This window comes from Austrofundulus limnaeus, unplaced genomic scaffold (assembly GCF_001266775.1).
Source record: "Austrofundulus limnaeus strain Quisiro unplaced genomic scaffold, Austrofundulus_limnaeus-1.0 Scaffold1130, whole genome shotgun sequence".
In the NCBI taxonomy this organism is placed as follows: Eukaryota; Metazoa; Chordata; class Actinopteri; order Cyprinodontiformes; family Rivulidae; genus Austrofundulus; species Austrofundulus limnaeus.
The window spans coordinates 43,185-56,557 of NW_013953532.1; the positions used below are offsets into that span (position 1 = coordinate 43,185).

Consider the following 13,373-nt stretch of genomic DNA (forward strand, 5'->3'; position numbering starts at 1 on the left):
TTTGGTGTAGAATGATGGCCGGATTTGTTTCGAAAATATACGGTTGGATTTTTTTTGTAGAATGACGGTCGGATTAGTTTTGAAAATATACGGTCTGTCTGGATTTTGTATATACATGGTAGGAAGCGCAATTGTTATTATAATCTTTCGCATTGTAAGATTCCGTGTGCACAACGCGATTGCGTCCGATAACCACGAAACTTAAAAGACAACACTTGTCTCCAAAACCACAAGCTGCGGTGCGCGCGTCCTACATCGCGTCGCGCGCTCTGTCGCGCGTCTGTTTTACAGAGACCGTCTTCAAAAAGTTTTCTCAAAACATGCGCTCCGCCGCTCGATTATTGGTTATAATGTAAATGTATAACGCGTCGTATGAAGACTGTACGAAACATGATCATTGTACGCGCGCTTTACAACGCGTGGTACGCCAGATTTAATATCAAAACAAACATTATTCACAACGGTCTTTGCGCAACCACAACTTTATTAGCCGTCAGATTTGTATATGGTCGGATTTTTTTTCTTTCTAAAGACAAAGTAATAAATGCATTGTCGGACAAAGAAAAGAACACAACCGGTTGGTCGGGTTAGAGTCTTTTAACAAATCAAATGTGTAAATGGTCGGTCGTCAACAACGTATAAAAGCAAACTAGCACTTATGCGATCAAGAACACAACGCGACTTTCATCTGAGCAGACAAAATGTCTTCTCCGCACAAGACAACGTTACTGTTGTGCTGCTGGATATTATCGTTCTTGTGTGGTCACGGGATAACACCACCAGCACGACACTCAATTGTCTCGTCGTCGCATGAACCCGACGATGTGGTTGCTTCGCCGCCTCCGGGTGGAATTCTACTGAAGCCGGTTATGAAAATTGAATGTCCTGACCACGATCCTCATTGGTTCATCGCGACCTCGTGGTACAATGTCCAATCTGACACTGGAGGTTTATTGGGGCTGTACCGCATCTCCGACGGAAACAAAGTTGTCTCACCGTACAAGCACAACGGACAATGCTCTTATAATTCGTGCGGAAAACTGTAATCACGTGAAACTGTACAGATGCGAAAGGTCAGCACACGTGCGTCAAAGGAACGAAGAGTATAACTTTTCTGTGACTAACTGTACCGTCGCGAAGACCCCGACGGACCATGGGGATAAACAAAAATGCCGCCGTTTGCCCGTCGGAAACTCGGCTGCTAGTGCCAGCCCGCGTTCCATTTGTGGGTTCGCATTAGCAACTGTAGCTCGATATGTGTACAGCCTATAAGAGGCCGCTGCCATGGTCTCTCCATTGGTTATTGCATTGTGATTATGTGCAATGATCAAACAAAAATAAAAATGTGTGTCTATACTGTCTTGTTTATAAACAAAAACAACATTTGTCTGGTTTATAATAAAAAAAATACATAAACCATTTCATACATTGTATTTTTTTTTATAAAAAATTAAACAAAAGACACAAGGTGTGCTGATCTCATGGACATGTTTATTTCAATTCGGGCGGTAACAATTTAATATATTTGCGATCGTACACACTGATAATCTCGCGAAATATGCGTACGAGTTCATGTACACAATCCGCCTTTCTACGACGAGAACCATGCTCATCATTCYTTAGCGTTTTCACGTTAAGAATGGCCGCGCATTGATCCTCATAGTCTTCGTTGTTGKTGGAAAAAACGGGCTCGAATGTAAAWCACACGCCTTCTTTGCCCGCGTGTGCGTCTATTTCGAGCTTGATAAACCAACGACCGGTTTCGGGCAAAGAAGGACCGGTCCTTTCGGAGGTACGCTTCCTTTCGCGCACGACCTTGAGCGCATGATTGTGTATACAAGCTAACATTTCACAATTGTCTACAGCTTCATCGGTCAACTTCGAGACCGTTTCCCATTCCGGTGAGTTTCGATTGAACACACTGTTGACAGCGGCGATTTGGACGTCGTATCTGTCGCCGTCGAGCAGCGGTGTTATATAAGACTCGTAATCTTCATCGTAAGTTCTAACCAAACCGCGAATGGTCATTGTAAAAATGTACRACCACGAACCCTTCGCGTCGGATCGTGCGCTATACTCTGCCATTGCGGATTTCCGAGGTTGATAAGTGCAGTGGAGGAGTTATTGTAAATACGATATAATCGCGAGGGAGTGTAAAATGTGTTTTTTTTAACGGTCGGGCGAGTATGATGCTGATATTGCAATAAACCTATTATCGTACATGTTAAGGATGTCAACAAGTGTTTTCTTAATGACTCGCTCATAGTCCGATTGCCGAAACGATACCCCTCGGTTGCTATTCTTTTCATTTACGGCTCGAATAGCCTCGCGTTGATCACGGCCCGATTCCCCGTCGAGCAGTAAAGGTGTGACGGTGTACCTTATCTTATCGGCACCGGTCTTGGATCTAAGTACTTCGAATCAGAAAAGCCAGTAACCTGATTCGTCAGAACGAGTGTTGCGATTACGGCCTCATCGTATAACTGCGAGCTCGTCTTTATATAGTTTCGCGAGACCCTCGCATGCGTCAACGGCTTGGTCCTGTAATGTCGTTAACGTATCGTCTTCTGTATCGACAAGAACCTCGACCTGAACCGAATATCCGTCCTTGTTCTCTAGTAACGGCGTTAGCCGAAAATTATGTTTTTGGAGATTTTTCTTATTGTCAATATGCATTTCGAATCCGTATGTCCACAATAACTCATCACATTTTGTTTTTTAGAGTACATTTCCATCGCCGTAATAGTATATATATCGCAATCACACGGTGTTTGTATTATAATGACACGCACGCGTACATATGTAAATACTACATCATCAACTATTTCATACGATTCATGTCATTTGTTGTGTTTACAATGTAATAAACAATCTGAATAATACAAACAAATGTATAATAAATAATCATATTATGATAAAAGGGACAACAAGAGCAAATGGGCTTGGTTCATCGCACGAAATGCATTTATTTAATTATAATAGATAAGACAACATATATAAAAGCGTAATACATTTTTCAACAGTATTGCAATAACACAACGTGTATAGCGTATGATATCACAAGTATAGAAATATACAACGGGACACACACTTTTGCGAAGAATCGCAATTTCAGTCAGATCTAAATTGTCCGCTTATAGARAGTGGTAAAGTATCCAGAAAGACCAACAACAAACGACAGGTAACACGACGGCGATCATACACAATTTCACTTTTGAAAGTGTTGGTTCGGCTGGTTCGTCGACCTTTTCAGTAATAGAGACTGTGCAATCTATAGACGCGTAGTGCTCTCGATCCTGATACGCGTTTGAACGATCCTCTTGTATATCCACGGTCGCGTTGTGTGATGCGTTTGTACGGTGATCGAGTTCAAAATCTCCAGTTGTAGGGTCCGGTGGTGTGGTTATTATCGTATCACGTTCCAGCGGACAAGAGTAAAATTCCAGCGTTGGAATGGTTGCTTTTCTCTGCACTTGAAAATAGTCGGCCCCGGTCGCGTTTGAATTTGATGTTGTGTATTGTTTATGTGACACAGCGGTTATCGCTTGCGTGTACRCGTCGATGGCGCCCATATCCGATTTGAAGAGCCGGGAAAGTCGTACGATGGAATAGATAATGATAACATAAGTGTGCACAAATGACTTATATACTACCCACAAATGTTACCGAGTTGGTCGGAGACCAAACGCGAAACGATTAGTCGGACGAATGTATTTTACATTCATTTTAATATTTCGCGCGCATCGCGTAATATGCCGCGAGACAAATCGTTGCTCATAAAAGCGCAAAGAGTACGAGTATGAGAATATCGTGTGGTTTTAGACGAGAGCTCCTTCGAGGTCGACTCTTGTTCGAGGCTCGCTGAAATTAACGTAACCGTGCAGTTTGTGACGGAGAACGTGTACGACTCGCGTTCTAGACCATCGAGCGTATATCTGTGACATGCGTACGACAGGTTGTGGTTACAGTTATTCCCTACTACTATGTTTAAAGTTGAGTCATTATCCGCTTTGAGCTCGAGACCGTGATTTAGCTTGAGTTCAACGTGATAACTGTTCGATGTATTATAACGGGTCACGCGATTGTGTTGTGTGCTGTTGATATAATACAAGTCGTAAATGCGATTTCCGCAACAGGCTGTCCACTCGATACCGGCAAATTGCTCTCGATCCTCGTCCGGACACAAAATCTTTACTACGCGTTTCGAGTCAAGATTCGAGCGGTCGTCATCGTTGTCTTTCGCGCTGAGGTCCGTCGCGTCGGTCGAAGCGTTTTGGTGACTGTCGTCGAAATCTAGAAAGTTTTCAGTTGTTGTATTGAACTCGTTACGCTCGGTCGTTGAGGGTGCGGCGGGATGGGTTGTCGTTTCTTGATGTTCCTCGGTTGTCGTTGTATCGAACTCGTTATGCTCGGTCGTTGAGGGTGCGGCGGGATGGGTTGTCATTTCTTGATGTTCCTCGGTTGTTGTAGTTGTATGAACTCGTTACGCTCGGTCATTGAGGGTGCGGCGGGATGGGTTGTCGTTTCTTGATGTTCCTCGGTTGTTGTTGTTGTATTGAACTCGTTACGCTCGGTCGTTGCGGGTGCAGCGGGATGGGTTGTCGTTTCTTGATGTTCCTCGTCATCCGTTCCCGGTTTCGTTGTCGTGGTCTGGTTAGGATCTAAAACACGCGCCACAGTCAGCGCGTTCGCGAGTGCTAGATATATAAACACGGAGCTGAATAACATTGTGTACGTGTTGTAATATTTGTCAACGGAAACACGCGATAGCCTTTGATACTCCGATAGCAAACAACATGGGGTTTAAATAGTGTTTGTTGAAACGTCACTGTCAGTTGAGGCGCAAACGCTTTACGCCCCATAGTAAACGCGTAGTAGATGGGATACACAAAACGTTTTCCCGACTGTCCGTTGTTGTTTACGTAATTAACGTACGTTACGGTCAGTCGGGTACGCGATCTTGCGTCTAATATAAAACAACTATCACGCATCCGTAGCTCGCTCTAAACGTGTTGTCCGCGTATGTTAAGAATGTGTCTTCTGTCACTGAAAAGAACGCGCTGTGGACGTTCAATGTGACCGCGGTCGCGTACAACGCGCGACACGAACTAGTGTCGACGTTACAAGTTGCGCCCCAACGCGCGCTCACAACGGAGCAGCTAGCGAGATTCCGTGCTGTGGTGAAGAACCTTCGAGGCAAAAATACAGCGGTGACGAGACTGTTGAGCGAAATCGGGACCACGTGCGAAGCGCTCGTCCACGTTTACAATCGAGCTGTAACGGCGAGGCGGTTCGACGACGAGGATTACCGCGGAGCTAAACTTTGKAAATTCGACTTTTACGTGGACGTGTTGAGCGATTACCAAGAACGGGTTGTGTCGTGCGAAGTTGAGGCTTTGGTGAGCTACGCGCACGACAAGGTGTATCAAGAGTCCGTTATCGACGCGTTTGTATTTGAGACGTACGACGAGAACGAAGGCGCGACGACATCGGCGGGAGAAAATAGAAGGAAATTACAGAACCGTGTCGTGAACCTGATGAAGCAAATCGTGGACATTTCTGAGCAGTAAGAAAAATAGCGACGATGTTTGTTTTCCTTAAACACACTATCGACAACCTGTGTACTGTGAGTGATATTATGTTTATTACATTTAATAAAAAAATTAATGAATTCCGTGTGTTGTGTTACTTTATTGAGTTGTATGTTGTAAACACGTGGACGAGGGTTGAATTTGAACCCGCGTTTGCGCAGCAAACCGGACCGGCGTTCCGTCGCTTAAAGCGGATCCGGTCGGTCGGCGGTGTATTCATCAATGAGGGTAAAACAAAAAAAATACACGGTCGGTCGGGAAGCCTGCGTAAAAGCGGATCCTGTCGGTCGGTGGTGTGTGAATACATTCAACAACGTTAACCAACCCCCCCCCCCCCCCCCAAAAAAAAATCCGCGGTCGGTCAGGAAGCCCGCGTATATAATATATAAACGCGTAACCGATTGGTTCTTTTAGGCTCAGACTCGAAACGCAAACATGTCGTTCTGTCCCGAAAATGAGGTGCGCGCGTTGGAGATACACCGTGATAGCAACCGTGTATAACACGCTAGAGGTCGAGCTGAATACGGAATGGGAACCGCGATACACATATGAAACGGACTATGGGGACGACGACAATTTGTTCGTTGAAAACGAACGTTGTTTGAACGATATAAGAAAAAATGCTTCGACATCGCCGAAATATACAACGACGCGTTGTCGGTCGAACACACCGATAAACTCAAAGATGAGTATTTCAGCGATAAATTCAAACTCTGGGAGTTTCGATTTTACACGGCCGGCTTGCGCGATCCAGAAGAAATAGCTACCATGTTCTCGTGCGAACCCATGTTGTTTTGCAAGTGTGATCGCCGGCACCAAGAAACCGTCGACGAAGCGTTTGTTTTTGATTTGCATAAAGAACGAGGCTGTACGAAAGAAGCGAACGACCGCARAAAGAAGTTGGTCCGCGACGTGTTCAGTACAATGGAAACTATCATTGACACATCGAAGGGGTACACTGAAGATCGTGCACTATGAAGATGTTTTTTTTTTCATAAAAACATGTAACATGTGGGAATGGCTTTATCAACATAATACGGTCGGTGAATGTACGAACAAAAAAAAGGGGGCTCGGTCAATCGTAAAGCGATGTGTATATAAAAAACCGCGTAACAGTTCGGGGCTTCAGTCTCAGATTCGAAACGCAAACATGTCCTTCGACCCCGAAATCGAAAAGCGCGTGAATTGGAAGTACACCGTGACAGCAACGGCATATAACACACTGAAGTTCGAATTGGATACGGAATGGGACATGCGATGCGCAGATAAAAAAGATTCGGAATCGCTATACGCAGAAAGACAAAAAATAAACAAACTACACGACCACGAGGAACAAATTTCGTGTGAAATAAGAGAGAAATGCTCCGACATCGCCGAAATATACAACGACGCGTTGTCGGTCGAACTCCCCGACAAAGTTCAAGAGGCGTACTACAGCAGAAAATTCAAAATGTGGGAGTTTCGATTTTATATGGCCGATCTGCGAGATCAACAAGAACGAGCTACGATGTTCATGTGCGAACCCTTGTTATCGTGGGAGAGTAATCGTCGTCACCAAGAAACAGTCAACGAAGCGTTTAATCGCGGCACATTTAAAGAACGAGGCGTTACGAAAGAAGCAAACCAACGCAAGAAGGAGTTGATCGGCGATTTGTTTAATTTGATGGAATATATCGCCGACCTATACGAGGAATAGGTACATTTATGATAACGGACTATGTATGACAATAAACAAACAAGCTTGTAACGTTTGTCTTTAATTTCTCGTAAATAAAAATCATATATATATAAAACGTTTTCTGTGTTTTTCCTTGTTGCTCTATATGCATTACGTATCATCGGCGAAAGTTGGATTGGAACCAGCGTATGTGTAGAAAAGACAACCGAACTGACAGTCCTTCGCCTTAACCTGGCCATATCGTCTCTGGCTTTACCCGCGGAGACAAACGTGAGGTGATGTTCGTTTTTTTTAATAAAAAAAATAAAGATACATATTCAAGAGTCAAAATATAAATAAAATAAATGTTATTTTCCTCAATGTATATCATTGTTTTGAACAATATTATATTTTTCATAAACCCACACCCATCGGGCGGTCTCTAAACGTGCGCGGGTATTTTTGCAGTACAAGAAGCCGGAGCTGCAACACGAGAGCTGAAGAACCGGGACCATCTCCGTAAAAAAAAAACAGTGATAACAAACGAGCCGCAACGGTCTGTTACATACCAAAACATGACGGTCATCAACGCGTCTCGAGATAAATACAATGCGGTATGGATTATTTTCTTCTTGGGTCTGGGAACTCTCTTACCGTGGAATTTCTTCATGATGGCAACATTGTACTTCACAAGCAGACTGAAAGACTTGAACTGCATGACGAGCAACGCGACCGCGAGACAAACTCGCAACGTGCTCGAGTCAAAATACAACAACGTGATGACGCTTTGTGCCATGGCGCCTCTGCTCGTGTTTACCTGCCTCAACTCTTTCGTTCATCGGAGGATTCCGCAGAAGCTACGAATTTCAGGCTGTTTAACCGTAATCCTGGTGGTTTTCATGCTGACTGCGGTGTTTGTCAAAGTGGACGTGGAGCCTCTGGTCTTTTTTGTCCTCGTTATGATCAAAATTGTCTGCATCAACTCGTTTGGGGCGATTTATCAGAGCAGTTTGTTCGGGCTGGCCGGGATCTTACCTGCCTCCTACACCGTCCCCATCATGAGCAGACAGGGTCTAGCCGGCACCTTTGCTGCTTTCGCTATGATCTGCATGCTGGCCACCGGAACCGGGTTGCAGGTCGGCGCTTTTGGTTACTTTATCACAGCCTGTTTTGTTATTCTTCTGGTCCTATTGTCTTATTTCACTTTGCACAGAATGGAGTTCTTTCGGTACTACGCGGAGAGTAAGGGATCTAGAAAATATACTGTTGATGAGGAAAATAAGATGGATTTGCTCATAGAAAAGAAAAACGCGATAGAAGAAAATCAACAGGACACGCAGAAGGAAACAACAACAACACCGGTTGTTTCTGTGTTTAACATCTTTAAAAAGATTTGGGTGATGGCTCTGTCCGTCTGCTTCATTTTCATCGTCACCATCGGGGTTTTTCCATCCGTGACCTCCGAAGTCAAGACCGCGGTGGAAAACGGAGGCGTCTGGAAAACCTACTTCATTCCCGTGTCGTGTTTCCTCCTCTTCAACACGATGGACTGGGGCGGGAGGAGTCTGACGGCCGTCTGCGTGTGGCCGGGTAAGGACAGCATCTGGCTCCCCGCGCTGGCGGGCCTACGCGTCGTCTTCGTCCCGCTCTTCATGTTGTGTAATGTCAACCCTCGTCACCACCTCCCCGTGTGGTTCGCTCACGACGCMTGGTACATCATCTTCATGGTTTTGTTCTCCTTCTCCAACGGGTACTTGGCCAGCCTCTGTATGTGTTTCGGACCAAAGAAGGTGCCGCAGCATCAGGCGGAGACGGCCRGGGCCATCATGGCCTTCTTTCTGTCTCTCGGCTTGGCGCTGGGTGCTGCGATCTCCTTCGCTGTCCGGGCTGTAATATAATAATCTTTTGTCACCTCGGCCCATCTGGTTTGTTTATTTGTGTGTGAATAAAGACTTGTTTCTGTTTATGATTTTGAATTATTTCTGTGTTTTTTTTCTGTTATAATGAAAATTCCACCCATTTTCGCTCGAGCCGCCAGAGGGCGGTCGCCAAACGCGAGGGGGAACTGTTCACCCCCTTGGGCCTCGGTATAGAAGGGGAGAGGCGTTTTTAAAATGCCCCCCTTCAATGATGGGTTGGGTTATCCCTGGTGCGAGCGGGGTCCCCCGGACCCCGTGACCGGGCACCGGTGCGGGGAGGTCCCCCGGACCGTCCCGGATTGGTCACGTGACCGGGTGTGCTATTGTTATCCCTGGTGCGAGCTGGGTCCCCCGGACCCCGTGACAGGGCGCCGGTGCGGGGGGGTCCCCCGGACCGTCCCGGATAGGTCACGTGACCGGGTGTGCTATTGTTAAATTTGTGATGCGATCATCACGCGCATAATAATAATTGCACGCAACGGGTTTATTGTGATATTCATTCATCCGCCCCGGGGAATAACACACACACACACACACAACTCGCGTCTCTTCAAAATATATGTTTATTATTATTCCGTTCATGGACGATGACAACAAGATCTAAGGCCGCGACGGCCTTCTGACCGCCCGCGTTAGAAAGAGTTCACTCCTCCAGGGCCTTGAGCGGACCGTCGGTCCCCATCTGCAAGCAGACCAAAAAAAATGCGGTCAACAACAACAACAACAACAACAACAAGCTTCGATGTGAGATATACCTTTGCGTACTTTTTCTTTAACGGGTTGATGCTAAACCGACCGCGGCAGGGTGTCAGCTCCGGCTGTGGAACGAGAAACGCGTTAAACAACATCGCGCGGGATAATCCACAATCGTCGTCGTCATACTCACACACATGTGAAGGTCGCCCCCGATTTCCGATCGCGGCGTCGTCGCGAGCAAACCCTCGATGGTGGTCGAGACGTTGGAAGAAGCGGTCGTCGTCTCCGCCGGAAACAAGATGGCGGCGATGATGAAAATAACAGAGAAGAAGAAGAAGCGGTGCAGATACATGATGCTCGTCTGTAGATTTCGTGCCGTTTCTCGTGTCGCCGCGCTTATATGCGACGATGAGCGACTGTCGGTCGCGCTATTATCCGACCTAGCTCGACTACGACGTATTGTCCCTCCTCAAAAAAAATAACAACAACAACACGAACCTCGAGAGGAGGAGGAGGAGTGAGCGAACACAACGCATTTGTGTTATGTGCACGGTTATGCCCGCGACCGTGCCGGCCATCGAAGACGCGAGCAAAAAGAGACACGCTGAAGCCATCTGGGAAATCCTACATCAGTTCAGAAGCGTGCTGACCACATGTGTGAGTTGTTGTTTGTTTGTGATGCTCTTGTCTTCCTTCGAATAACGCACGTGTTGTTCCCCCTACGCAGAAACACCACCTGGGTTGCAAACAACGGTTCAGCGTGAGCAAACTTAAGGCCAGATATGCGCAGGTGCGTGTGTGTGTGCGTGCGCGCGCGTGTGCGCGTGATAATCGACTCATATCTCTTTTCTCTGTCTCTCAGATGGAGAGCCGCGGTCCGACCAACGCCATGAGGGAATTGACTCGGTTGTTCGATCATCTGGGTGTATTCATCAAGTCTAGACGACAGGCACGATGAGCCCGCTTTTTGTTGAGTTGTTGTTGTTGTTTTTTGGTGTAATGTATGAACGAAATAAAGATAATTTCAAAAACAACTGTGTGTGTCGTATCGGGCGGGGTCCAAGAGACCTATAAAAAAACAAACGGGGTCCCTCTGACCCCACGCACCAGGGGTATAGGCGGGGTCCCAGAGACCACGGGGTCCCTCTGACCCCGCCCACACGCACCAGGGTTATTCAAAAACGGACCAGACTCATCAGATTCGGACGACAAACAAAACGACCAACATCATCATTTATCACCTGCACACTCCCCACAAATTCAATTGGTTTTCGATGGCGTAACTGACACTAGCTCGGAAGCAGCAGAGTATGAAATTGAGAAGAGCCTCGTGGTCGATGGAGACACAAACGATAAACAGCAAATGTTTAAAAAAACCATGATTAAAAAAACGGTCCAGTAAAGAACTTCTCACCAAAGACAATATTTCACCACCATCACGTTTTAACAAAAACCAAGGATCGTCATCGAGTTCTACGATAACAACGTCTTGCGTAAAAGTCCAAGTTGGATTACAACACATCCCTCCAAACGACGCTATGGAGCAAATCGACAATGAGTTGTTGAAATCGGCAAACGTTCCTCTTATACAAAATAAAGACAAAGAAACAACAACGATGACCACAGTCTCGACATCCCAAATGGTTGACGATGAGCAACGACAAAATACCCTCGTTGGAACCGATGAAGAAGGCGCATCAAAAGAAGCCAATAAAACACAATATTGTCTCGAAGAGGATGATGAAATAACCATTAAAACCAATAATGTTGCAAATACACAAACGGACGACATTCTACGAGATACGCGTTCCATAATTGAAGAAACGAGCGCTATGTTTGCACAGAAAACAGAAGAGATAACCGGCCCGGAAAAAAGAGAAAATCAAGAAAAAGAAGCAACAGAACTGACCGTGTGCTTCGAAAACCAGAGCGTATTGTAAGTTGCAAATTTATACTTAAGAAGTTTTAATCAATGTCTTTTATCTACATAAACCGTTTGTCTTTTTTTTTCCTCATTACAGAACTCTGATGACGCCTGCAATGGAGACAGGTGCAAGTGAAATTCACAACGGAGAAAGTTCATCTGCAATTTACAACATACAACCACCGCTGTCTATGTAAGTGCTCGCTGTTTTCAATATTTGTTTATGACATGTGCAATAAAATGTTTTTTTTTAAAAAAACATTTATCTGTTTGTTACATACAGGCCAACAACATCTTTTGACTTGTCGCCTCACCAAGACGTGGCGTTTGTGAACAGATACAACGAGCCCTTTGACCAGATGGTGCCGGATAACGACGATAATATGTTCAATACGCCTGGCGAAATAAATGAGAAAAAATCCGAGGCTGTCAGAGGCGATGACGCCCTGTTGTTCCAGAATAACATTTGTTTTGACACACCACAACAGAGCACCAACGACGACGACGCGGCTACATTGCGTGCTACTGTTATTAACCAGACAATCGACAACCCACTCACATTTCCACAACAAGTCTACGATCCACTGGAGGCACTCCTTAGACCCATTATTGATGTATTTCCTCCCTCACCACCACCGTCTGTTACCGTAAACAACATAACAGAGAACAACAGCAACAGAGCTGCTGCCGATGCTGCTGCCGATAACATCAGCGTTTTCTATCCGCCACAACTGGTTGCAAGAACAACCAAAGAATCTGTTGTTACTACAGATTCACCAACAACAATGCAACAAGAAGATGTGTTCGAAAACAACCCAAAAAACCACGGCAACCACTACTCTACAGGAGGATATGCAACGAGTGACGTTTCATTCATTCAACAAATATTATTTGAGTTCCCTGTGCGACTGTATGTTCAACGATAGTTTGATATGCAATACAAAATATACAATTGGGTTCAATCAACCGATGCAGCTCACGTGCGGATGCGTCGTCTGTACGAAATGTTACAACGCTGCCAACAATCAAAACCGGATGGCAATGTGTAAATCTCACAACATCAAGATGAAAACCGGAATAGTCAACACCAACGCCAACCTCCTCGCGCATTGGCAACACGTGCACACAGACCACAAATGGAACATGATTCTCGACGGAGACACGGGCGCCTCGAATGCTCAAGTACAAGCTATGTTGGATCAACCCGATGTGAACTTACGCGAAGGTATGTTGTTTATTAAATATTTCTGTAATATATTTATACAAAATAAAAAGATAATAAATGTTGGTTGTGTTATTTTGTTGCAGTGTTTAACGTTCTACTGACCATCGGAGACCGTGTGTCATTCAGATGGCCAATCAACGCACCGCTAAATATCACAGAAGCGCACAGATATGGCGTAATTCCACACATGCGAAACTTTTGGAATCACATCGCAACCGGATCAAAGAAACCTACAAATGTGACCGATATGCTGGAACCCGACCGGTGCCTGTGTAAGCTGTTCAACGTCGCGATGGACAAATATACTTTTCATTGGGCGTGTTGTGTTTACAAATTTTTTTCAAATTTACAAATTTAATTT

General features: G+C 45.4%; 1 pseudogene; it reads left to right on the plus strand.

Annotated features, from left to right (window-relative positions):
• Positions 1 to 7,823: 7,823 nt before the first annotated feature.
• On the plus strand, positions 7,824 to 9,146 carry LOC106534280 (equilibrative nucleoside transporter 1 pseudogene; annotated as a pseudogene).
• The last annotated feature ends 4,227 nt before the right edge of the window (positions 9,147 to 13,373 follow it).